The 25,730-nt window shown below is 36.6% G+C and overlaps 1 long non-coding RNA gene across 3 annotated transcripts in view; it reads right to left on the reverse strand.

Annotated features, from left to right (window-relative positions):
* Positions 1-25,730, reverse strand: part of LOC116495557 — a 191,313-nt gene that overhangs the window by 40,114 nt on the left and 125,469 nt on the right. For 2 of the 3 annotated variants that reach the window (XR_004253957.1, XR_004253955.1), the window contains 2 exons: positions 19,750-19,815; positions 16,372-16,897 (listed from right to left, as the gene is read on the reverse strand). This is a non-coding gene — a long non-coding RNA (uncharacterized LOC116495557). The remainder of the gene's footprint in view (positions 1-16,371; positions 16,898-19,749; positions 19,816-25,730) is intronic. The other variant, XR_004253956.1, reaches the window with a different exon arrangement.

The raw sequence follows: 25,730 nt of genomic DNA on the forward strand, positions 1-25,730 counted from the left end.
ACTAAACGAAATACAGAAAAACAGAGTTAAATATTCAGGATGTTTCAAGGACATAGTTTTTGTTACTAAGGAAATTCAATGGCATCCCCACAGATTTTACAATCCTTGTTATAAAGACAAAGACATTCTGATTGAATCAACCCTCTCCAGGATTGTAGGAGATAAAACACCCCTCTGGACTCAGTTACAGGATCAATTTTCTGTGATTTAAGTATTCACTATGCATCAAATAGTTGTAAACTAAGTTATCAAATGCATACTCTTAGCCAATAGCAAAACCAGTTAGAGTAAACCTTGGCAATATTTAAGTTAATTCTTTTGAGTACATATTTGGAACAGGCTGAAAGAGCGAGTGAAGTTTTACTGTTATTCAGTTGTGGTAATTCACTAAACCACAGTAACTCAATTGTGTATCAGATCTTTAGCGGCTCATCTAATTATGTAAACATGGCTAAATGCATAATTATCACTTCTTGCATATTGCAACTGCACACTTACCTTTTAAATTCACAGTCCCCATATCTTTCTAAATATCCAAATGATAGAAAAATTATAGCACATTTATGTGAGAGGCTGGATTATATCAGAATTTTTCTCATATTTTTCCTGTCAAAATAAAATTATTTATTTTATTATATTTAAATGAGAATTCTACATCTAAGTAAAAACAAAACAAAACAAAAAACCAAGCCTGTCCTTGAATACCCTTGTATCCACAAGGTACAACTTGGGTACAAGCTCTACCCAGGTTACTTGCTGCTTTGAGAAGTACCGCACAGCTTTTCTGAAGATGGATGCAAGCACAGGGACTGTTTGTTTCAAGGTTGCCATTAAGAAGGAACAAGATCAATGGTGTAGGTCAACACAGGAACCAGTAGAGGAATGCAGCACCTGGATGCAGGATGTAGCAAGTAATATTTATGCCTGCCAGGCTATCCATTTTGTACAGCCTGCAGTGTATATAATTTCTCAGGACAGATCTGCCATTACACACATCATGCAGCAAGTGTAAACAGAAAGATTTATCAGCACATTAACAAATGACTTGATGAAGAACAAATATTTCCCCTAGTAAAATTAAAATTAGATGTCAGTGGCCTGGCTGCCAAATGTTCAGCTGCAGTCACATTAGTTTGTACCGAGAGCAAGGAGCAGATCCTTTTTCAACAATTCTAAGTCTCCTGGGGGTCAAGCTGTGGAAAGGGGACCCACAGATAGATGGGAGAGTAAGCAGACAAGACAACAAAGAGGCAAATGGAGAAAATAAATAAAAGGTTACTGGCATTAGCAGAAATCTATTTGTTCTGCAAAAGATTGTAAGGTATCAACTTGGCGTGTGTAATTATTGATCGAATTGCCAGTGACGTTGAGCACTGCCGCTGTTGTGAATACCAAAAATATATTCTTAGTTATGTGTGATTGTCAAAACTTCTTTCAAATACTATAGAGAACTATGGCTAAAATCACAGACTCAGAATGACACACTGGCATGGAGTCTGGTTTAAGCCCAGCCTAACCACTTCAGACACATGAACACCTTTTTTACAAGATCTTTCTGCAAGCTTGTTCTTCTCTAGATGAAAAACAAGAACAAGTTAAAACTTTCACCCTTCCCAAGCTTGTGTTAAAACTAGAAAAGAAGAAGTAGTGGGTGTTCTTATCACTGTATACAATACATTCACAGCAAGTAACCCTACAGATCCAACATAAAGGGACTCTGTCCTTCCTGTTTCCCTGTGTGAAATCTAGCTAGTAGCTTCTTCTGCTGGAAAAAATATTTTCTTCTAAAACTGCTGCAAAGTGAAATGGCTGTTCCAAATGCAGAAATGCACCATGGGTGCATTTAACTTCCAAAATCCCATCTCTCTTCATGGGCATCTATAAATCTCTGCCGTTTAGACCAGAACTATCATGCATCCCAGCTTGTTAAGCCCTTTTAATTTAATGTCACACATTTATTTGGAAATACTGTAGCAGAAAAGCTTCAAAAGCATTACTTTGGCATTATTACACTGTGAGAAATGAAGGTGGTTTGGGGTCTTCTGGCCTAATTAGATTCCATTTTGTTCAGTCATCCTCAAATGAAACTCCTATTTTCAAAGGATTTTGTGAACAGGGTGCTAATGAAATAGAATTTATAGTATTTATGGGGCAACAGTATAAATGGAATTTAATAGCCAAGTGCCAGCAGGGAACTGTCTAATCTTTATCAAATGCTGATTAGCAACCAAGGATTTCTGGTGAGATAATGAGCCCTGGACTGGCTTCTATCCAGTTTTTGACACTAGCACCAATGTACATCTGCTAATTGATAGAGGAATACATATAATAACTGAACTTCAACTAATTAGTAGAGATTTAACCAAGTCATTGAAGTTTATACCTTTGAAATTTACAAAAACATTAAAAGTCAGATAATCACCACAGGCACTTAACATACACCTCAGTTTATCCTATGCAAATAAATTAAGAGAGAAATTTCCTGAACTGGGTCATCCTCATGAAACTTAGCACTGCAATGTGTTACAATAACTTCCATCAATCCAAACCTAGGAACAAAAAAAGGAATCCATGCCAACCTGAGTGAACCCTGCACATTTAGAATGATTTCAGATCCTCATAACTGGGTCTGCCTGTGAACTTCATCATCAGGTCCTGAAAGTTCAAGTGATCAGAGTAAAATAAATGAATTCTGAGAACTTTAAGAGCTGGATCCACCTCTATCTTCACTGAGAAGGTCACTACACTGAAACATGAGAGCTGATGTCAGACACTCACTAGTACAGCCAAGCACAAGGATATATGCATTTCTAGAAACAAGACCTCAAGCTTCTATGTTTTGTATTGTAATGAAATTTTGTCTCCACTTAAGAAATCCCCAAAACATTTCATTTTTCCAAGTGCTGATACACATTTAAAAATCTCTGACTCCACTTACATAATTGCAAAACTTTTCACTACAAATCTCAAGGTCTGTAAAAATGAAATTCAGATCATCTTGACCTGATTCAAGGTGGCCAGAAAAACAGCCTGTACAAAATCACAGTCCTGAGCAGAGAGGCAGAGAGGAGACACAGAAGGTACAAGAGAACAGTGACCTTAGCACAACATTACTGTGAACTAACTGGGCAGGAACTGACAGCATTTGAGTTACTCTGTAGTATTTGCCAATATGGAACTTTTCACATCATGTTCGTTGCAAAGTACTTTGAAGATTAAACTACAGTGAATTCACTATGGAATGGTGATAGATAAACTCAAGCATAGGGAAAACTACTGGAGGTTGGCTAATGCCCTGCAGCTTTTTCTTACTTGTCTTTCCTTTTGCTTACCTACTGCTAAACCGTAAACAGATGAGAAATGGACTGCTTAACCTTATGAAGAAGATGGGCAAATACAGATAGCATATTAGAGTTTTCTGGAAATTTTTCTCTAAATCCTTTTGGAGCTTCAAGATCTTCTCCAAAATCTGTAGTAATGGCATGATCTACTACTGGAATCTCCTGTAAAGAATCTTTCAAGATCTGTCTCCTTAAGTACTTCAAAAAAAATAGTAAAAAAAAAAAATCAGTGTTAACCCGTCTCCAAAATCTAAATGAAATGTTATTGCCATGATGACCTTCTGCATAGCTCAGAAAAATTTCGCTTCTGTACCTACAGAGTGTAGCCTGCAGCTAACCTAATTTTGCTAATTAACTTGGTTCCCATAAGGCGCACAGTGACTACAACAGTGACTAGCAGATGGTTCTTCACCTTCTTCCGGCAGCAAGATAATGTATATGAGATGTCTGTGAGCTGTGCTTCTCTTCTGAACTCCATAGAAGGACTGAATATCAGGGAGATCTGTGCTTTCTTAATGCTGTGATGAATATTTTTTTCTTGTTGTGTTCTCAGGAGAAAAGTGCACTTGTCAGTGACTGTATCCTGCTTTCCCTGCGGTTTCTCCTAAGTGGAGATTTTTAAAGTACAGTAGCCATGTTCATTGCATGTAAGGACTGTTGGGCTTGAAAGCCTTCAGGAAAGAAAACTTTTTATCCCTTGTATTTTCACTAGCTCTGTTTTTCATTAAGAAAAACAAGACAAAACAACAAACATAAACTTGTACAAAGCCAAGTACTTAGTTGTTTTACACCAAGCAGATATACCAGTGTCATGTATAACTTGCCAGTTGCTCTGCAGAGTGCTGCCCTGGGACTCCTGCAGTTGGCTGCAATGAGCCAGCTTCTATGTCTAGAGGGAAGTGTTTCCTTGGACCACATTGGCATTGTCCTCTTATGTGCAGATCCCCTGAAACTTTTCTCATGGTTGGAGGGTTTGGATGAATTTCACATTATTTCCGTCTTCTTTATAATTGAGAACAAGATTTTGAGTGTGCATGAATATTCATTGGTAACACAGAACAACTTCTGAACAACAATTTTAATTTATCAAGCAGCATATGGATATAACTGGAGACAGTAAATGGCAAAAGGTTTGCAGCAATGAGTAGCTTCATGGGGTTTCTAGCTCTTTTGAACTTTTGACCAGTGAGAAATATCTCTGGTGTAAAAGTGAAGGATATGCATATAAGACACTGTTTCATAGTCTTCCATCTTTGTACAAAAGCAGAAAGCCAAAATGTGTCTTGAGTGTGTGAAGAACAGGGGTAGTCCCATTACTGATCACCATTCCAATTTATACCCTGCTGGATACGTGCTTAACAAGTCGGAGCTAGCAGGTGTAAAAGCTACTGTAATGAAGGGAGGGAGCGTGCGAGTAATGTCAGGGATGTAACATATGACTATCAAAGTATTCATTTAGAGAATTTCAGAATAAAATGCATTTCACTCTGTAACAATGCATAAAGGCTGTATTATGAACTTGTAGTGGATCAAAGGGCACAGGAAAAATATAAGCCCTTTACACTTCTAAGAGGGCTTTTCTAATTTAGGTTCAGAACTTCAGGGAGAAATAAGAATTTTCACCCCCCAGTCTGTCTCATTCTATCTGTATCTGGGGTTTCATTTAAGTCCTTTATAAAATTAAGTCCTTTTTCTACAGTTTTTAGATTAATTTTCCTGTAGAACCTTTGCAAATCACTTCCTCTTACACCTATGAGTGATATCCAAGAGGCCTTCTTTCCTATGAAAAGTTAAATGACAGGAGGCTACAGAAGAGCATTCTTTTTTGCATACAACTGTTTCCATTTATTTTCCACATGTGCCTTTGAATAAAGACATTGACTTCAGATTTTGTAAATAATAACAGTGAGAAAAGAGCATATGATCATATAATAAAATGGGTAAGAGCTACCAAAGGCAACTGTTTAGTAAAATATTCCTAGTATAGAAAACTCAAGACAGATGAAAAGCATATATAGCATTAGAGAGATCTTTGCATGCAAAGTGATTTACGGAAAGTAGATTCCAGTCATTCAGTCACTACAGTCTTATTTCATTTGGCCTTGCTTAGAAAGAAAGTGCATTATATTTTTAATTGCATGATGAACAGCCTCATTACAAGTGTGGCTATTTGACCTACAATGAAATATACTTTTTGTCACCCAACTTGGGCATCAGAAGTTGTTGGTCACAAGCCATAGTCTGAATTTGTTTCATTCTGAAAGCAGGTGACAGCTGTTGCTCATTTGAATTACGTATTTGGAAATTCCTTTACAGGTAATCAAGACAATTTGGAACGTACATGATATGAATGTTTTTTATCGACAGCATGTGCTATATGTGTGCTACTAAGTTAGGAAAATGTTGGCGATATACTGGAGAAATGTTGCAGAATCTAAGCAGTGAACCTTTCCAACACAGCTGCGACCTAAAGGTAAAACTACACTGTATTTTCAAGAGCAGCACTTCTAGACATTTGCTATTGGTTTTGTATTCTTCTAATTTAAGAATGCAAAACTCAAAGAGAGAGAGAGAGGGAGGTTGTACATGTTGAACATCAGTTCTGCTGCAATCATATAAGGTCATAAAACCTTGAGAAATTCGGAATGTTTGTATCTTACATCTTTCCTTGCTAATTGAATCTGGATACTGTTGGAGATTATATTCTGGATTAAATTAATTTCCAATTTCATTCAGCCCGAAAGCTCCTGTGATTCCTATAATTTATACTGCAGTAAGAGCTACTTCAGCAGGTCAAAGAGAAAACAACAAAGGGAAAACTGGGATGAACAGAATGTTAAGAAACTTGCTGGAAGAGGTGGAGTTTTACAGCTGCAGCTTTTGTTAAATTCATTATTTCACATTCATATTTTATGACTTTTTAAACATTCTTTCTCTGTTGTACACTGCAGAAGTAAGGCACAATCTTAAATTGCTAGTAACGGCCTGTTTTGGCTTTCAAGTACTGGATTGTTTCTGTTTTGTTTTTGTGAGTTTTGTTGTTGGGATTTTTTTTTTGGGGGGGGGGGGGGGGGGGGGGGGGCAGGGGGGGTTATCAACATGTCCAGTGACTTTTCTTTCATTCTATCAACAACCTTTAGTGACAGAAATGACATTAAAATCTGACATCATCATTCTTGCAATATATTTTGCTATATTTACTGAATCTTTTTTCATCAAAATAGAGACTGTCAGAACAATGGACATCTGCTGCACTTTCTATTCCTGTTAGTATCAGTTGTCTAACAGTATGCTATCTTGTGACTATATAATCACTGATATTTCCTTGCTCCCGTGGCATATTATTTTGACAAGTGCAGAAAAAATAGCATCAACAACATTCTATCTCCTTGGCACACTGAAAAACACAGAACAGAAACTGAACAAAATGAACACAGACTACTGAGACTTGGCTATCATACCACTGGGTTTTCATCATCCTCTAGTGACTACACAGACTTCTCTCCTGCCATATGTTCCACCTGCTACAGCTAGCTGGATAAACATTTTTTTTCAAATTAGAACAAAAATTTACTATCTATGTGTTGTACAACCTTTAGGCTACACTTATTAATTTTCAGGTCTCCCCATCATACTCCTTCATAGGAACAACATATTTCAAGAAAGGCAAGCTAAGGTAAGGAAGAATTACCAAAATACTCCAGAAGGACAGGTCTGAACATCTCATGACCACTGCCTGAATGCTCGCTGTCACTACTAGGTCTCCTCCACATTCATTGAAAAAGTATTTTTTAAAAAATCAAACTGCTTTGAAGCTTATTTATATTATGGAAGGAGCACTGGTGGAAGCAGGAGACTTGCCCTTATTCTCTAAACAGAATGGAAGAATGTTTGCTGGACTGCTTCTTTCCTGACTTCCCATTCTTGCGAGCCTTCTCTGCCTTTAAAAAGGATTTTGGATTTTTGAAAACATAGAGCTATATTCATTTACTGTAATTGAATACAGAAATAGAATATTGATTACCACAGACTAATTAGACACAGCCCATCCATTTACATGAATATATGTCTTAACAGGCACAGAAAATTGCAGCAACTATGTTTGAATATTGGGCACTCAATTTCATTCAGCCAGGCTTCTGAAGTGATGAAAACCAAGGCATTGGATTTAAAATTTAAGCTTCTCTGAAATCTTTTCTGCCTTGGTTTATTACCATTGACAAACCATCTTTGCTTTGTTTATAACGTTCACTGAGTAATACAAAGGCCTGATACATACTATACTTGAGGTAGGCAAGTTACATGATAAATGGAGTTCATTTTTCTTATGTTGTTAATTTAAAGACTAGTAATGTATTGCTATACCAAATAAGCTGCTGTGTTCTCTGAGTCTTTGACCATATATCCTTAGTACAGAGGTTATTTTTTATTTCTATTGCACCACTGTGTACATAGCTTCTTACAATTACTGGTTATATGACAGGAGAAAGATTTCAGTCAATCATGGCCAAGAAGAAAAATGTTATTGTCCCACCTCTGCTGATAGTTTTATTAGCATTGGGCTAAATTCATTCCTAGGTAATGTCATTGATTCCAATGGCACTACAGCAGCAATGAATTATGTGCTCACATCCCATTTATTTATCTGTCCTTTCAGAGTTAGCCACCACAGCTTATCTCTTCTGTGTCCTGAAGATAGACAGTCCAATTTCTAGGGTGCCTTATTTAAGGAGTGGAAGAATACAGCTCTTTTCACTTTGTACTAAATTAACTCAGCTAAATTTCTTAGACATTAGCCTCATTACCAATAAGCTGAAAAGCACTTCAACTCTGCATTCACTGCATATTTTGGTTATTTCCATCAGATGGAACAGCCTTAAAAGAATGCCTTTACTCCCTGAGTACCCAAAAGCCTGCTACTTGGGCCTTCTGCCCTACAGACCTGGATTCAAGATCCTACAAATTAGGAAGGGTCTCTCACATTATAGAAGAGTGAATGCTCTACAGCAGGGGCTTTGGATGATGAGGGACAACTGCACATCAGTCAGCCTTGCCAAGTATTATACCCAGCTGCTTTCTCTGCTAAGCCCCAAGACACAGCCCTGCAAACAGCTATCAGATTGACTAACAGACAGAAGAGAAAGATAGCTTTGAAAATCCCATGGGGACTTCGATGGGAATTATTTCTTTAGGAAGGTTGGCAGATTCAGCAGTTACAAGATACGTGTTTCCTTTCAAGCATCTAAGCTCCAAGAAATTTTTACTTCCAAGAAGTATGTGTTTAGGGATCCCAGCAGTGCTTCAGTATTCTTCCCAGACTTGAAAGTGATAGTCAGATGCTTTCACAGAAATCCAGAGACTTCACTGAAGTATAAAAGGATAGGGTTTGGAGATTGGAGTCATGGCTTTATTTTGACAACTTACTACAAAAGCTCTTAAGTTTCCCTTCCTCAAGTGACAAGCAAATCTTAAATAACAAAGATATCTAGGAGGCAATGTTGCTGCTTCTTTGATCTGGTCAGAAGAATGAAGGTCCCTTTTTTTTCTTTAAGTCTAACACCTGTCATTTTGTAGTGATTTCAGGTTAATTGCTACTTATATTTGGAATTCATTACCTACTAAATTTGACTGTTTGATGAACTGCTTATGGCAAGCTAGGAAATGTGTAACTGGGTCAGTGAGAGCAAAAGTTGGTGCTCTTAACAGAAGCTTTTAGAAGACAGAGCATTAAATCCAGTTCAGTGAGTGTTATGTTTCTAAAGGTTTGTTGTCCATTTAGCTTTTTTAGCAAGAAACATCCAGTATCTTTTCTTGAACAGGGAAGCACATCACTACCTTTCTTACTTTATTTGATTAATGTAAATGATTTGCCTGCAGCAATCAGACTCTGTTTGCTGGGATAGTCATTATACAGTGACAGAGATTAGTGAGGTACTTAATCAAAGACAGCAGTGATTGATACTCTGTCAGTTTTGGTCTTTAATCAGTGAAGCTTTCATCCAATCATCAGCCATTAAAGAGTCTCATTTGTCTGATTACCTTTGGAGTATTGGACTTAAAAAAGAAATATATAAAAGCAGGCTATAGCCTTCCTGTCACAGTACCCAGATATATGACTGTGGTTACTTTTTCAACTTAGTGCAGAGAGGGAAAATAATACATATCAACAATTATTTATACAGGGTGTTTGGGTGAGATGGTTGGGAATTTTTCAGTTCAGCTATAGCGCACTAGTATAACTTAGCCTCAGGTCAACAATGACCAAAACTCATTTTTGTTTGATAGCTCTTTGGAGGCCTCCTGGAAATGAGTTGGTGGTCTCAGTCCAGTTCCTAGAAAGCAGTGAAGTTGCCAATAAATTTGTCACTTTTCATTTCATCTCATAATGGCCAACCTAGATTATAGGATGAATAAACTGACCGAAATAACTCAACTATCTTTCAGAAGGTTTATATAATTTAATATGTGACGTCATTTTGAGTGAGCAGTGCCTGGACATAATTTACTCTCAGCTTTCTATGCACACTAGCAACATGTCCAATCACTACAAAATAGAAGATGTGTCTCACAGTGTGTACCATGAAACTACATAAATCCCAAGCAATTCTTCAAGAGCTTTAAGACTCTCCCAGGTTTGATGAATTATGGTATAAACGAAGCCAAATTGGACTGTCAGGTAGTGTAGAGTTATTACAGAGAAAGAACGCTCAATTTTGATGCATAGAGATCTGCAGAAACAGCTGGTGATAATTGCATGGTGGAGGTAGATCCACTAAGAGGTGGAAATGTACATAAAATGAAACTACAAGAGTCCTGAGATTGAAGTTCCTCTGAACAATCACCTTCAAATGGAATGGGAAGACAAAAAAATATCAATTATATAGCTGTAAGTATAAAAGGTTCTAAAAAGATAAGATATAGACAGACTGAACCTAACCACAGAATAGGAAAAACATTCTTGTTCCACTTTCTCAGAATTGTTCATTTTTTAGAAGGGGAGTCAGTGTCTGAAATTAGCACAATGGTAGGTGTACTCATAGTATCTCCAAGCAATATTGATACTCATTAGCACACACATTTTTCACAAGCAGAAGTACACGGATGGTTCTGAAAATCTGAGTGTTTAGCCAGAATAATTTGTCCCTAGAAATATGCCCTTATGCATATGATTGGTTAAAAGTGTACAAGAGTGAGTCAATTTACACAGGTAGAAAATCAGAATATTCTGGAAATCCTGGACATTTGTGTTAAATACCACTCAATTCTCACTAAATTAGGAAGACTGGAGGCAGATGGGGTTCCCGGAAATTGAATCAGATGGTGCCAGTTACAATTTAACTATGCAAAGAGATAAGACTGGAATGAGGCTTCGAGCTAAGGTCAGAGATGCCCATTATTTCAGCAGTGAAAGAAATATAGATTTTGCCAGTGTAGATGGAGGTAGACACACTTTTCTTACTAATGTTGTCAGCAAAACCAAATCTTCCTAGAATTCTGGAAAGCAGCTGGTTCAGTTATATCCCCAGGTCCCACAGTCATTTGGCTCTGAGAACTGTCCATTAAAGAGATATCATACTCTTACTCTTGGGTCTGCGTTAATGTAGAGGAGATGCATGGGTATGAAAGTTTGGTGCTTGAAAAAGGGAAAAAATATTTATGTGTGGCAGATAAACCTGGTCCTTTGGAGTTGATCACACTGAATATCGATATCCTGCAAATCATTAAATTTATTCATGTTATTTATATTTCCATTGCTGGAATAAAAAATGATTATGTTTAGGAATGAAAGCATGATTTTTCTATCACTACAATCCTTCAAAACCATATAAATTACTACCAAAGTTTTTGTTTCAGTTTTAAGTTGAACTTTAAAAAGGGTATATTGACTGTGTGTATTCCTGACTTCTGCAATTAAAAACAGGCATGGTGATAAGTGAAAGACTGTATCAAATTGCAGTGGAACAGTAAATCCACACAGTACTACTATGTCAGGTTGAATTTTAACCAAGATGACAAAACACGTAGTGACTGAACATCATTTTGTCCATAGACTTAGGAAACAAAATTGATAGAACTTGTCTACTTCCCAAACATGAGAACTCTGATTCACACCACAGCAAACTAAGAGAAACCCTGCCAAAGTTGGCAACAGTTTTGCTATAAGAAAACTGGAAATCAGACTATTTTGGGACTTGATTATAAGAAGTAAAATGCTGAAGTCAATGAAGTTAGACTGATTCACACAAGCTATGGACCTATCCTAAAACTTACTCATCCAACTGAAGACAAACTCACTGCTTTGTACTGGTAGATGGCAGAAGGCTATAAAACCTTTCTGGTTTTCTGCCTTCCCCAGCTATGCATCCACTTGAGACAGTTTTGTGGGCAGTACATAAGGAGTTTCCAGCTGCCAGCCTTACTCTTCCCAAGTAAACCTCTAATTTCCTGTATTGTCAGATGCAGTATTCTGTAAACAACTGTACCTCCCTCAGCAGACTCATTTAGTAACTCGCTAATGGTCTGTGCTATTACTCATCAACGCCGCATTTTCTTGCCAAGGCTCAAATGAGACACACAAAGTGACAGAGGCTCATAATGAAACACATTTTCATGCACATAGCAAACTGAAAAGTGGGGGGATACACCTTTCTTTCATGTAATCTTCTGTAAAATTTAAGTCTTATGGTCCTTTCTTTCTCAGACTTAGCAATACATAGCAGTTGTACACAACTTTTCATCAGTACATCTCAAATTGGTTTACAGCATCATTATAGCACTGGTCAGCATCATTATAGCACTGGTCAAAGCTGAGTCTCTGGGGAACACACCAATTTTACCAGACTGCTGGTTCAGAATCATTTGATGTCGGAACAATGCATTTGATGTTTTCAGTTCAAAGGAACTTTCCTTGCTGTCCCACCCTCACACCCTCACCTCACCCCCCAAACCCCCTGCCTACCCATTATAAACTTTCTGTATTTTCCCCTTTCTCCTTCAGATAAGAGGAGTAGTGCCCTCTTGGTCATCACCCTGGGTAGATGAACTTCACAAGGCAATTCACCTTGATTCACCTTAGGCTGTCCTTAAACGTTAATTGCTCTCCCTAGCCTGTCAAGTTAGCCACCTTCCTCTGGGTATTCTGAGTACAGCCAGATGTATGCAAAACCCAGCAACAGATTCCTACAATATAGAAATATATCCTTGTTTTTCCTCACGTTATTTACATTGCAAAAGCATCCAAAGATCACAATGTAACAGCCCTTAACACTTGATTTCATTGCAGAGATGACTTAGCCAAAGAATTTTCTACTTTGTTTAAACTATAGCACGGTTTATGACCATTATTTCTTATACTATTGCTTACAGTATTGCTTACATATTGTTGCTACATATGGATATAAGGAACACAGAATCATACAGGGACACATTCTCCAGAGTTCCAATATATGACACTCAACACTTGAAGGAAATAAAACTTTGAATAGGTTTCCTGACCCAGCAAAAGAACACTTAAGTGTCATCAGATGTTGTAACACACATTGTCAAATATGGGGTTGGCCTATTGACCCTCAGCCGTCCAAATACACTGGCAACTATTTATTGCACAGCACTTTGGGATATTTTCTTTATGACTGTCATTAACATTTATGTATTTTCATCAGAATGATTCTGTAAGAGAAAAAGATTCATAAGATTCAAACAACTGGTCTTGAACATATAGGCCGCATGAATCATCTGCTCTGGGGCCTCCTCTCAGTTAATCTGCTACAGCATTATAAATAGCAACAGTAATCATAACAAAATATATTAATTTCAGCAAACAATTTAACTGTATGCTCAAATTCCTTTTTACTGAGAAACTGCACAAATAGTACTGAGACCTTAAAGTTTGTATTAAGACTGGTGGCCAAATTTCCATAGTTTTCCAAAATTAGGTTAATTTGGGCTGCTTTTGAAAATCATGTTCTTATACATACCCTTAAATACAGTTTTATTACAGACTTGAAGTTAAGTGTGTGCTGAAGCATCCTGCTGAATGAATAAGATGGTGTGACAGCACTGCATACAGCTGTGCGTCCCTGACAGTCTTGGGTTTGTATCCGTTGAGGACAATGGATGTGTGTCCCACCACAGCTAAATAAATACTATCAGCTTGCTTGTGAGACACTAACTCCAGCTTGTCTTGATGCATTCAGAACATGCTGAATTTTGGGAAGAAGGAACTAAAGACAGTCAGACTTTTGATATCACAGAATATCAGTGGAAATCAACATTTCTTTTCACATTTGTTTTTGTTCAAATGCACCACATGCCCATAGACATGTTAAACATCCTTGCAAATGGTCACACACAATGTGTGGTGCTTCAACAACATTACTTACATGGCCAAGGGTGCTATAACTAACTACATTGCTAACCCTAAAGAAAGATGTGTACAACTTGCAGGTAAGAGCATCACTGGAAAATGAAACTCTGTGATGTACACATGTGATAGTAGGGGATCGCATGAACTCTCCCTGCTAAAACAGTGGGAGAAATTTAACCAGCTAGAAGAGTTTAGGTCTTCACTGAGTTTCACAATGAAACTTTACTGAATCAAATTGGGTTTGAACTAACTTCAGAATTTGCAGCTATGTGCTCAAAAATTAGAGTAAGGTTTTTAAAATATTTTTATAAGCAAATTAGTTTCATGCCTTCAAAAACATTTAAAAGGAAATAAGGGTATATTAATCTACGGGTTCTAAGGTTTATTCTTCATTACATTCTGTATAATTAACTGTTGAATCATTACCCACCAGCTAAACAAAATCCATAGATTTTATACAATCTGTAATTAGATAAAAGAAACCAACTTAGACCACAAATTCCTCCCCATCTCCTCCTGATTCAGAAGGTATCTTTCAGTGTTTACACCTTATTTAAAAAAGGACAAGTCCCAGCCTAATTTACCAGATATTAAATATACACCCAGTGGCAGAGTAAGTTTACTGGAATTTCTGAGATTTCTGAGGAGAGTATAGATTTTAATCAATTGGCATATCCCTGAGGATATGATCTCAAGTGTTCTTTTATGTGTAAGAGAGAAAATATAACACCTACAAAGCTTCTTTAGACTGGGTTTCTAATTTCCATGGGTCTGGTACAGAAGAAATGAAAAAAATCTGAAATGAATGCACACAACATGTGTTCAGATGCCAGCAACTCATGGACAGCATGGACAATGCAGTATTAAATTCTAATCTCCTAAGGAGGGTGGGGGGTATTGTGCCTAATACCCTAACAAATTCCCAATAAAAGAAAGGGGAAAGACTTTTTCATGGTTCCACATGAATGTGCAATATGTTAGTAATCCTCAAAATTATTGTTTTCCCATTCATGAATATGTGACATTTTTTGATTTGAATTTGCTCAATCCATAAAAATAGCAGGCATATAGCTACCCTGAATCTGAGTTAAGATTTTCAGTGTTAACAAAGGATTTTGTTAAAAATGAAAAATAAAATGGTGGCACAAACTGCAGTCTCTGATCACCACAAAATATAGTTGTATGTTACTGCCACTATAAAGCATTAGTTTCACTGAGGAAATAATGTAAGTCGCTGCACAGCTGGAATTTTACTCTTATTGATTGTTCCTCTAGATGTATTTTAAATGCAAATGAGATTTTATTTCAGTGTAAAACTTACTGTGGAAAACATCTCAAGATAATATATGTGGAACTTCTAAAATATGTACATAAAAGAATGATTCTTTATGGTTTCATAGTTATTGTCATACCTATATATTTTTTAATTTAGTCATTATAAATAGGTACCTGCCAGAATACAAAATGTGGCCATTATACAAAGAAGTTTCAGCTTGATTTCAAAAGAAATGAGCAAAAGTTTGGAGGAAAAAAATGGCTAGACTGAGCAGAAGTAATACTAAACTGTAATCAAAAAATTAAAACACTACAGAAATTTCAGGATACTGCTGACATTAAAAGTCCTTAATGAGTAACACAACTGGTATGAATAGTTTAAAATCTCAGGGATGCAGAGTCCAAATGAGAACAATATCATTTATTTCATACATGCTGCAGAAGAAGAATTTCCACACTGAGATCATTAACTAAAAATCCCATGAAGCTGAACAACAAAATCCTAGAAACAGGAAGATTTTGACATGATGCAACCCAAGATTTCCAGGGTCAAATATTTATATTTATCAACAGCCGATTAAGACATCAGATGAAATATTAATGCAAATCTCCTTTATATTGTCAGACCCCTGTAAAGAAGAGTTAGTGTAAACGAGAATCATCAAATCAAACAAACAGCTCACCAAGCAAAATAGTAACTTTGACTACCTTTCAGTGAAATGTATCTGAGCACATTAACTGCAGACTTAATTTTGAATATTAATACTCAGTTAGAGAAAAGTTAGGACTATAGGAAAAGTGCTGCAAGTGTCAGAAAGCAATTTTCCTCCCAAAAGTCATTTTTACTATGACGTGGGAAATAATTAAATGAAACAAAGGAGGAAAAGTGTGGGGGGGAAATGAAGGGAAATTAATGACTTCTCTAGGCTTGCATTTCACAACCAAAAATAAATACAAAAAAGGGTCAAAATTTATGAACAACAATTTGCAAAGACTAGCCAAGCTTATGAAAAAAGATCATGGGGAGGAATAATATATCCGACAGTGAGAAGTCTGAAGTGACAATAAAATGAAGAGGAGACATACCCATGATAGGAAAGGCTAAGGCAGAAAATAAAGGATAACTAGACACTGTTGAGAAAACCAGTACAAAATTTTTCTGGCATATAAAGAATGAGATGTCAGTAGAAGAGAAGACCGACTCTTAAGAGACAGTCTGAGTAATTTACTGAGACTACATGATGATTCTGCTAAAAAAAAATTACTTTATCATTTTTATCTAGATTTGCAAAAATGATTTGTTGGAAACTGCCACATAGATATCTCTCCCAATGAAACAAAACTGAATTATAAAGGAGATTGTCAAGAAAGACGTATCCCAATACTCACATTTGGCTGTAATACACTGCTGTGGTAACTGATGGCAGTCCTCTCCATGTAAAATAGCATGGCACCCGGGTAAAAGTGCTTACAACACCCTACAGGAAAAGTTGAGAAGTCATTGTGACAACAGAGTGTCAGAGTGTAGTATGTTCTATCTGCATCTCTTCCCTTTTTCTTCTTTCTTGACAGATAAAATTGGTGCAGTTGATTCCTATCATTCCTTCCTATCTCATTTGCTATTTCTCCATGCCAACAAAATTCCAGGAGGCCAGGAGAAGAAACTTTAGGTAGCTTCATCAGATTCAAGTTGCCAGTTTGTGAAGTTATGAAAATTGTGTGTCCAAGTCCTAATTCCGAAGGAAGTTGCATGGGGACATAGTACTGATTTTCACTGTTTCATATATTAATCTTTCTTTTTTGAAGGAGAGAAAGTACCAGTGTGAAGAATGAAAAACACTTCTTTGGTGATAGCATACTGGTTGCATACCCATTTTGTGAGCCATGATAATGCAAATTTCCAGGGCAATGATATCTGTAATGACATAATCACATGCATATCACAAAGTATCTTTCCATTTTGGTGTGAATTTGTCACATAGCTAAGTAAATTGTTATAGGCAGAAATGATGACATCATTTTCTACATTTTTTCCATTCACAAAGTGTATTTGGTTATCCATTTTAACTGTGTATTTAATTGGAAATTATTTCATGGATTTCTCTGCAGTTTTCCTGTCTTCCTACCTTTCCAAACAACTAACCTTGGTTCTTGCTTCTCTGTGTGAAATATCCAAATTTTAAGCATTGACATTTGCTTGTTATTTTTTATTTGTGTCATATACATACTATTTCCATCACCTATCTGGTTTTTACAAACACAGTTACATACCAACTATTCACAGTTATACTTAGAGACAGCACCAGACACGTTTGTACTAAAAGACTGAATAACATTAATTTGGAGCAGAGTCAAAGGAAAATACATGTGCTTTTTGATTTCCACAACATGCAAAACACAATATCCTGTTACTACACTGTATATCCATATTTCTAATGGTAGTAATATTTTTATTTACTGTGGGCCAGAAGACTTTACCTACATTTGCAAAGCATTTTTGTAAGGATAATGTAATATGCACCATGAATGCTGAGTTCTTTTATTATTGCTGTATTTAAATCTTATGACACAAACAAGATTCATGGTTGTGGATTATTTTTTTATCTTTTAAGTGTGAGCAGTGAGAAATCACACATTACCTTCTTTTAGTTGCCTAAAGTATGTATATCTAAGAAAAGTATCAGGATCTGTGCATCAGTTCTGCTACACCTGACCTACCTATTTATGCCACTAGTATACAAGCCATGCCTCCTAAATATTTAATTAAAAGTACAGTCGTTCAATCATAATGATCTCCTTCCTTCCAGTTTAAATGACTCCAGTCTTGGATAAGACGTAACCCAGGAAAAATACATGATTATAGCTTTGTATCAGGTGCAATGTACCTTAACCCCTTACAGAAATGCAGAACTGAAGTAGTCTGTAAATCTGCCATGTCTTCAGGCTATAAGGAGACACCGAAAAGGATAGGGCAGAAATATAAACAAATCTCAATTATTTAACACTTACTGCAATGCTTTTTAGTTATAAATAGGAATAATACATAACAACTTTGGCAAGAAGGGAATCATTTGCCATCTCAAAAAAAAAAAAAAAAAAAAAAAGAGGCAACGTGGACCATTATTTATTTAAACTGAACGTGGGTAGAGGAAGATGTCACCCACAGCTAGGTTAGAACACTTTCTCCTCCTTCAGCAAAAGAAGTTTCCTATGGGTTTTTCCAGATCACACATACAGATCACACAAGTCTAGCCTGAATCACAGCATTAAGGACTGGGATAGAAGTGGACCAGAGTGTACACCAGTGTATTCCCACACCAAGATCATTAACCACAAGGAACATATTAAAGACACTGATTTGAGCAGAATTACCATCACTGTAAATTAGAAGTGCATTAACTCAAACAAGTCAGGCCACCAGGTGGCAGATCATTAATAGTTTAAAACCTGTCTTGGGGTCTGATCATTATTTGATGTTATGATATTTTGTGAATATTAAGAGGTAGGGCTTCATTTAATAAAACAGCATTGGCTTTATAGAAGAATGGACTGTTTGGGACAGAAAACACTGAATTTCTGAAATAATTCTAAATGAAAAAAAAAAGCCTTCTGGCTGCAATGTTTCCTATACAAAATCTTTGAAGTATATACAGTTTTTTATCTACCTGTAACTGCTGTTCATTAGCTGTTATTTAGGCATGTTAACTATAATCAATTTGAGAAGAGACTGAGAAACAGAACACAATCAAAAAGCCTTGTTAAGACCTCCTAGTGAAGAATTAGACCGAGAAATACACAATGAAAAAATGCACATTATTCTGAACATAATATTTGGTACAGAGTAGATACAATGAAGGTGTATCCTCTCTGCTGTTTGCCATTAACAGATGCACAACTAGTTAAATTTAATGTCCTGTGACTCTTACATTTCTTTACCACCTAGCCACTTTATTATTACTGGTCAAGATACTGGCATGTGTATGTTGAAATAACTTGATTTAATTTTATGGAGCTATACCAACAGATTCAGGCCAGGGTTCCAGCTGTTATTTGTCAAATAGATTAGGAGCTTTCTTTTTCTATAGTGTGGTGTGGGAATGACCTCAAGTAAAATTCTTCCCCATGGCAGCTAAACAAACTAGTATACTGGGCAGTGTATCATCATTACTACTGGGTGAACAAATGGACTTTGGATCTTCTAATCAAACCTCATCTCTCAAAAGCAAGAAAGCCCCAAGGACCCTAGAAGCTCCTCAAGCTTTATTTGTGTCAGCAGGAAATCTTCCCAAGTCTATAGGTAAAAAGTAGGCTTTATTATTCTAGTTTCACAAATTCCAATAATTATATTTGGGTTCTGGATTTTTTAACATCTCAAAGAGAGCTTAAGCATGGCAGAAAAATGGAAAATGATGTGGTACCACCCATATCTTATCTTTATTTCCTTTCGCAGAGGCAAGTCACACCAAAACTTGAGATCTAAGGTTTTCTTCTCAGCACTTTTTCCAAACAAAACAGAGCTGCTCTTCCATAAACTCTAAACTACAGCCATCAATCTCAGTGAGCCACTACTCTGCTGAAACAGGCAGCAGCAATTTACCCACACACCCATAATCAGTATGGTTATGGGGGCCTATTCTCAGAGCATCTTTTCCTCTGTTGTTAGAAGCATAGGCATAAGTACTGAAATACTGTGAATACCTGTCACTTTCACCAACACACTCTTTTACTTCTAATTCTGTAGTTAGAATTTCTGAGTTGTAGACCTACCTCTGCCATTGGAATGCCATATAACCATGGGCAGCATTTCTTCCCTTTGTGTTTCAGTTTCTCCACCTGTAACACAAGGATAATGCTTATTTACCTCATTCAGTACTTGTCAGGTGCCAGCGGCCAGTATTTTAAAGCATGCCAAAATTCATAAGTGAAAGGTATTAAAATCAAAGATTGCAATGCAACATAGTAGTATATTAATGTGAGTTGCCTTGTGTTAATATCTGCAGGCATAAATCTGTTTCTCTCTGAAGTGAAACACAGCTTTTTTTCAAGCCCTACAAAATCTAGATGGTCATTTTAGTTAAAATGATGCAGGAAGATCGGGGCAAAACCTATACTATTTCACAAGCTTTTTTGAGTTTTAGTGCAAAATATTAATTGCTTATGGAAACAAAAGAGGACTTGCACTATAAAGAATAAACATGAAAATAGTTGCTAGGACTAGTACTGAATAGTTAGACCCCTCTAGTAGGTGTAACTATGCATTGAAGCTGATAGTTCTACCATGAAGTGGTTAATTAGTTTCTTCTTGAGAAAACTATGCTTACAGTGGTGCATAAGAACTGTAGTGAGGGTTTTGTTCAAAAGCCCAAACTAAAAAGACCATGAAGCAACCTTTCACTGACACAGAATTTATTTTTTGCAGAAAGCTTTTAAATCTTCTCCTACATAACTGAATCATACCCAATATTAGTTAATCAATACACTGTAAAGTTTTGTTTTGTTTTGTTAGCTGTTGAGTTCATATAAATATGTATGGTATGTTATAAGTACCTTCTACAAATTTGCCCTTGTGGTGACATATTTTGAGCCTAGAGATTAGAGTTCAGGAAAAGCATGCAATAAATTAATGAAGCAAAATGAAAAAAAATATATATATTTTTTTGGCTAGATTCTTCTTTGCACTGTAATAAGAGTAATTTACTAGACCCAGCTGAATGTTAGAATATGGTTTTTATGCACTGACATATACACCCTACATAGCACTGCAGACGAGGCTTTAAAGTCTTGCTCTTCCACTCAGTTTGAACACCAGGACAGAAATAGCAGCAGTAGAGGATTAAAAAAATCCTGACATGCCAGGCAATGAAGTAACTCTTTTCCTTGCTCCCTGGGGAAATCCAGTGTGATTAAAAGAAAAATAATTGTTCATGTTCTTATTAGGCTGGCAAGCATGAATCTCTGGAATAGGATCAGACATTGGCTGTCAAGCCTTTTGTGAAATCGTATAGTGCTCCAAAACTATACAGCCATCTCCAGGAAGGAGAATGCAATATGAAACTGTTTTTCAAAGAATAAAAAAGCCCACAATTTAAAATTAGGGTTTGACATAAATCCAACAGGCTGCTGTTGGGTGGTACATGAGGGATAAAACTGGTCCTATTGCATTAACAGTATATGGATTGCTTTGAAAAAACTATCATAATTTGGAATGAAGAACACGTTTCATACTTGATAAATTCTAACATAGTTAATGTTGTGCCGTTCATGTTAAAATTACAAGCTTGATTTGGCTAATGTTTTCAGTTATGTCATTAAGTATCACCCATTTAAAAATGGAAAAAGTTTTCAAAAAAGCAATCTATATTCATACAAATCTAAGCTGAACTTACTATTGCACAGGTTTTTAATCATATCCTGTTTTATACTAATTCCTAGTTAGACAGAAAGGAACAAACAGCTCCCATGCCCTCAGTAGTGTCTTGCAATTCACCAAAATATAGAGGAAGCTTCTTAGCACAGCAATATAACATATTCATTGTATGCCAGCTGAAGTATTGCGAAGTTTGCATCTGTTGTCATGAAGATAGATTGATATTAGATAGATAGGATTCGTTCCAATTTGACACTATTCTAGCCTTCATTGTTCCTGCTTTCAAGCTAAGTAAAGAGCCATTTCCACAACAACTATGGAACAATTCATTTGTATCCTTTCAGAATACACAAGATCATTAACTCTGTGGCAAAACAGCCTTGTGATGGAAGGCCCTTCTAAATGATAAATTGCGCTTTTAAGAAATGTTGTTCGGAAGGCTACAATCCCAAAATTACTCTCTCTTGTATTCCTAACCTGTGTGTTCTGATAAGCTGGTGAGAGTTTTGATTTTAGTAACTATATTTCAGTACTGTAAGTACGTGTTTGTTATGAAAATATTTTCAGACACAGTGTACATGCAGCTGCAATCCACTAACCAGGTATGTTTGCATTCCCATATTTAGCTGCACCACAGTCATGGGAAATGTACATACACCTTAAAACCATACTTTTCTGCATGCATTTGCCAAATTAAAAAAAAATGTAGCCCAAATCTCAGCACATTCAAGATTATTTGTAGGATATTTAAAATAATAATAAAAGTAATAATAAAAAGATTTGCAAATGTTTTAAGCAATCCATGAGTGAAGTTGTACTAAGATAAAATTTAAGGCAAATGTACTGCAAGGTCTAAGTATGTATCATCTCAATTTCCCTGGGCAGCCATATCAACTGTACTTCAACAATGACCTGAAGCCACTGTCCCCTTTAGATTTTCCCTAAATTTCCGTAATCAAATAGGAGTTCTGCTCTAAATAGATGGTTTCCTTATGAAGAAGATAAAAAGAAAAATTAGTGGTTTTAGAAGAATTCTAAAGTACTACAACCACCCAGTCTTAGAGGATACCATTTGTTCTCAAATTGCTATTGCAAATGAGTTACACTCTCACTCTTACTTTGGCAAGAAGTCATGTAACTCCACGTTTACAGAACCTATAGTAAGATTTAAATTGTTGCCTGGTAACAGTGGTATTAACAGTTTTTAATGCACTTCTGATTTTTGATGCTTATGGAGATATTCTTCCATACTACAACACCTGAGCACATACTCCATTAAAGCTTAAACAACTTAACACTATTAATAGCACTGTCATCCAACATACTACGTTTTTCTGTACCAGCAAATGACAAATAGATCAGACAAACGTGTATACAATTCCTTCTTTGTGCAGATGCAGAAGATAAGGACACATACCACCCAGCACAGATATCCTAAGAATTTAAAAACAAAGGTGTATGCCATCTAAGCTAAGTAATCTGGTGTACAGATGTCTTCCTTCAGCATAAATGCCACCTAGCCTTGATCTGACTGTACCCACTAAACCTATCTTCTCCAGTGAAATATGCTGGCCTTGACCTTAAATGCAAACATGACTTCTGCAGACTTATTGCAAAGTTAATCCAATTTCTTAGGTCTGAATGCAAGGATTTATGCTCAAATTCAGCCCTGATGTAAGCTATGCAAACATAGCAATAATAATCTTTAATATGTAAGTACTTCAAACAGAACATAAACTCTACAAATACCTTTTATGTAATATCTTGTTAAAAAATATATCTATGCCTCTTGGTATTTCTTGTGAACACATCTCTGTTTTTTGCATACAGTTTTAGACATTAATGCTAAGGTATTTCTGAACCCTCCACTAAAGCAAGTACCCAAAGAATTTGACTTATTTGATTACTTTTAATCTTAAGTTTCTAGATAGACATAAAAAAAAATACTGTTTGCTCTTCCATGTTACTCATGTCACAGGTTAAATATTTCCTAATACATAATATGCTATAATTGGTGTCCAGCTCAATGGCATTCAGTAAGACTGATGCTTTTACATGTCTAATTTAAATTCAAATTCTTGCTAATTTGTGTCTGGATTGCTGATAAGTATCAGACAGAATTCACTCTGTTCTCTTTATGAAGTCCACACAGAGGAAACTACAAAGTTTCTTGGCTTCTGGAAAGAACCAAATCTCTGTCATTGTACCAACTTATATTGTACATTAAAGGCGGATTTGAGCCCTGGGCTGTAGGTTGGGGATCCCCCTCGTGTCCAGAGCGAGACCTGGGGCTCAGCTGGGAGCTGGCAGCTAGCAGCACTGCTGTCCACCTGAGACTGCTGCCACACTTGAGTTCTCTTTCTTCTCCCTGTGTTTAGGAGCCAGAGTACAGTGCTTTGTTACAAAATGGTGCAATTAGCTTGTAACAAATTATAGCTATAGTACATCATAATTTAATACATAGAAGTTCCTTTAGGTAACAGAAAAACAAACAAACAAACAAACAACAACAACAACAACAACAACAACAACAAACACCAGAATTTCCCAAGAGCAGCACTGTCCTGCTGATGCAGAAGCCCCACCAGCAATGCCACAGGGTCAGAGACGAGCGGCTCCAGTGTCAGACAAGTCCAACTGCACATAAGCCCCTTGCTCCTCAGCAGCTCCTCCTGGAAGGGCCTCTGTACATTTGCAGGGCAGAACTCTGAGATCCTACACAGCTCCTGCAGATTGGATCCCTGCTCGTAGCCAGTCTCTCTCCGTTGCTGCCAGACCACACAGACCTCCTTACTTCTCTATACAAGTTTACATCCATGTGATCTAAGCCACTCTGTTGAAGTCATCCTTCAGAGAAGAAAAGGAATTCCTGGGGAATTCCTGTTTCCTAATGCTCCTTTGACCACGGTAAGGGGCTGCAGGACACAGACAAATAGGGAACACTGGCACTGCAGCTGCTCACTGAGGGCAGCCCTGTACCACCAGCTTGGCAGGTGGTAGGATTAATCTTAGTGTGTTTTTCCAGTGCTTCAGCTTAAAATCATGCCGTTTTTAAGAGACAGCACTTCTTATGCTTGCTTCAGTGCCTCAAATCGTTCAACCCAACATAACCTAAAAACTTGGGTAACCATACACACAGCCATCAAGAGACTTAAAAACTGCACGGTCACTTCTGAATAGCAATTACTGCAGCTTCCTGTTTGTGGACTGCATGCTGCACATGTAACTGAAGCTGGAGCATCTGATTAGCTATGCTCTTTCAGGTTTCAGATTTCCTCCAAGATGAATTATCTAAATCTAATAAAAAATTCAAAAAACCCACCCCAATTATTTAAGCCTCTCCGTAGAGTAACAAATGGTGATAAAACAGAGGTTCATCAACATTTCCATTAGGAATTAAATTGTTCAAATGTCTAAAAGTAATTAAATCCATAAAAACTCCTTTAGTTATTTATTTGCATTTTTACTAGTCTCTAATAGAAGGAACACTATTCAACACCCTATATGCCCTTGGCAGTCTTTTGAAGAAAGTAATAAAAGGTAATAATAATAATACCTAGTTCTTACATGGTGCTTTCACTAGTAGACCTTAAAGTGCTTTACAAAATAATTAAGCCTCTTTATAGGCTTTAGTTGCAGCAAGTGAAAATCATGTCTATACATGTGTATCCATGTTTTGCACATAATAGTGGTACACAAGCCATATATTTTAAGATTATCTTAGAGATAGCCCAGTGTAAAAAAAAAAAATGACAAACACCTACTCTAATTTATCACACTCCTTAGAATTTTTTTTTCCCGAAGGCTGGAAGAAATGGTGAAAACTGTTTGAATATTTCAAGACTGTCAAGATTAACACATGATGCATTCAGTTCCTGCAGGCTTCTGAAAGTTAGTTAACATTCAGATGTCCATCCCCAGATCGTCATTCCTTGGTGCCAGAGAAGAAAACAATATGAGCCTCTCTTGCCTACACTATACAAATAATAAACCTGTTTAATGGATGCAGTGTTGCAAAATTGCAACACTTTTACAGTTCATCATTCTAATTTCTCTACTCAGAGACCCTGTGGGTGAGATTCATGCATTAAACAAGAACTGTGATCACGACAAAGTAGCATCTTTTGAAACATAACCAAACTAGCTTCCTGGAAGCGAAGAAAATGCTTCAAAGAGGACAAGATGCTCAGGAGTTTTCAAGTTGCATTTCAGTTTTAAAGAGAAAAAGCAAATGCACTTTCAGTTCTGGTTTCTTTTTATTAACCTGTATTTTTGCTTTGTATCATTCAGATGTACACAGTTAAATCTCCATCTGTTGAAAAGTATGGGATGTTGAAAACTGTGTTTTCATGATGACTTTCATTATCTAACTCAGATCTCA

The sequence above is a fragment of the Aythya fuligula genome, chromosome 16, assembly GCF_009819795.1.
Source record: "Aythya fuligula isolate bAytFul2 chromosome 16, bAytFul2.pri, whole genome shotgun sequence".
Taxonomy (NCBI): domain Eukaryota; kingdom Metazoa; phylum Chordata; class Aves; order Anseriformes; family Anatidae; genus Aythya; species Aythya fuligula.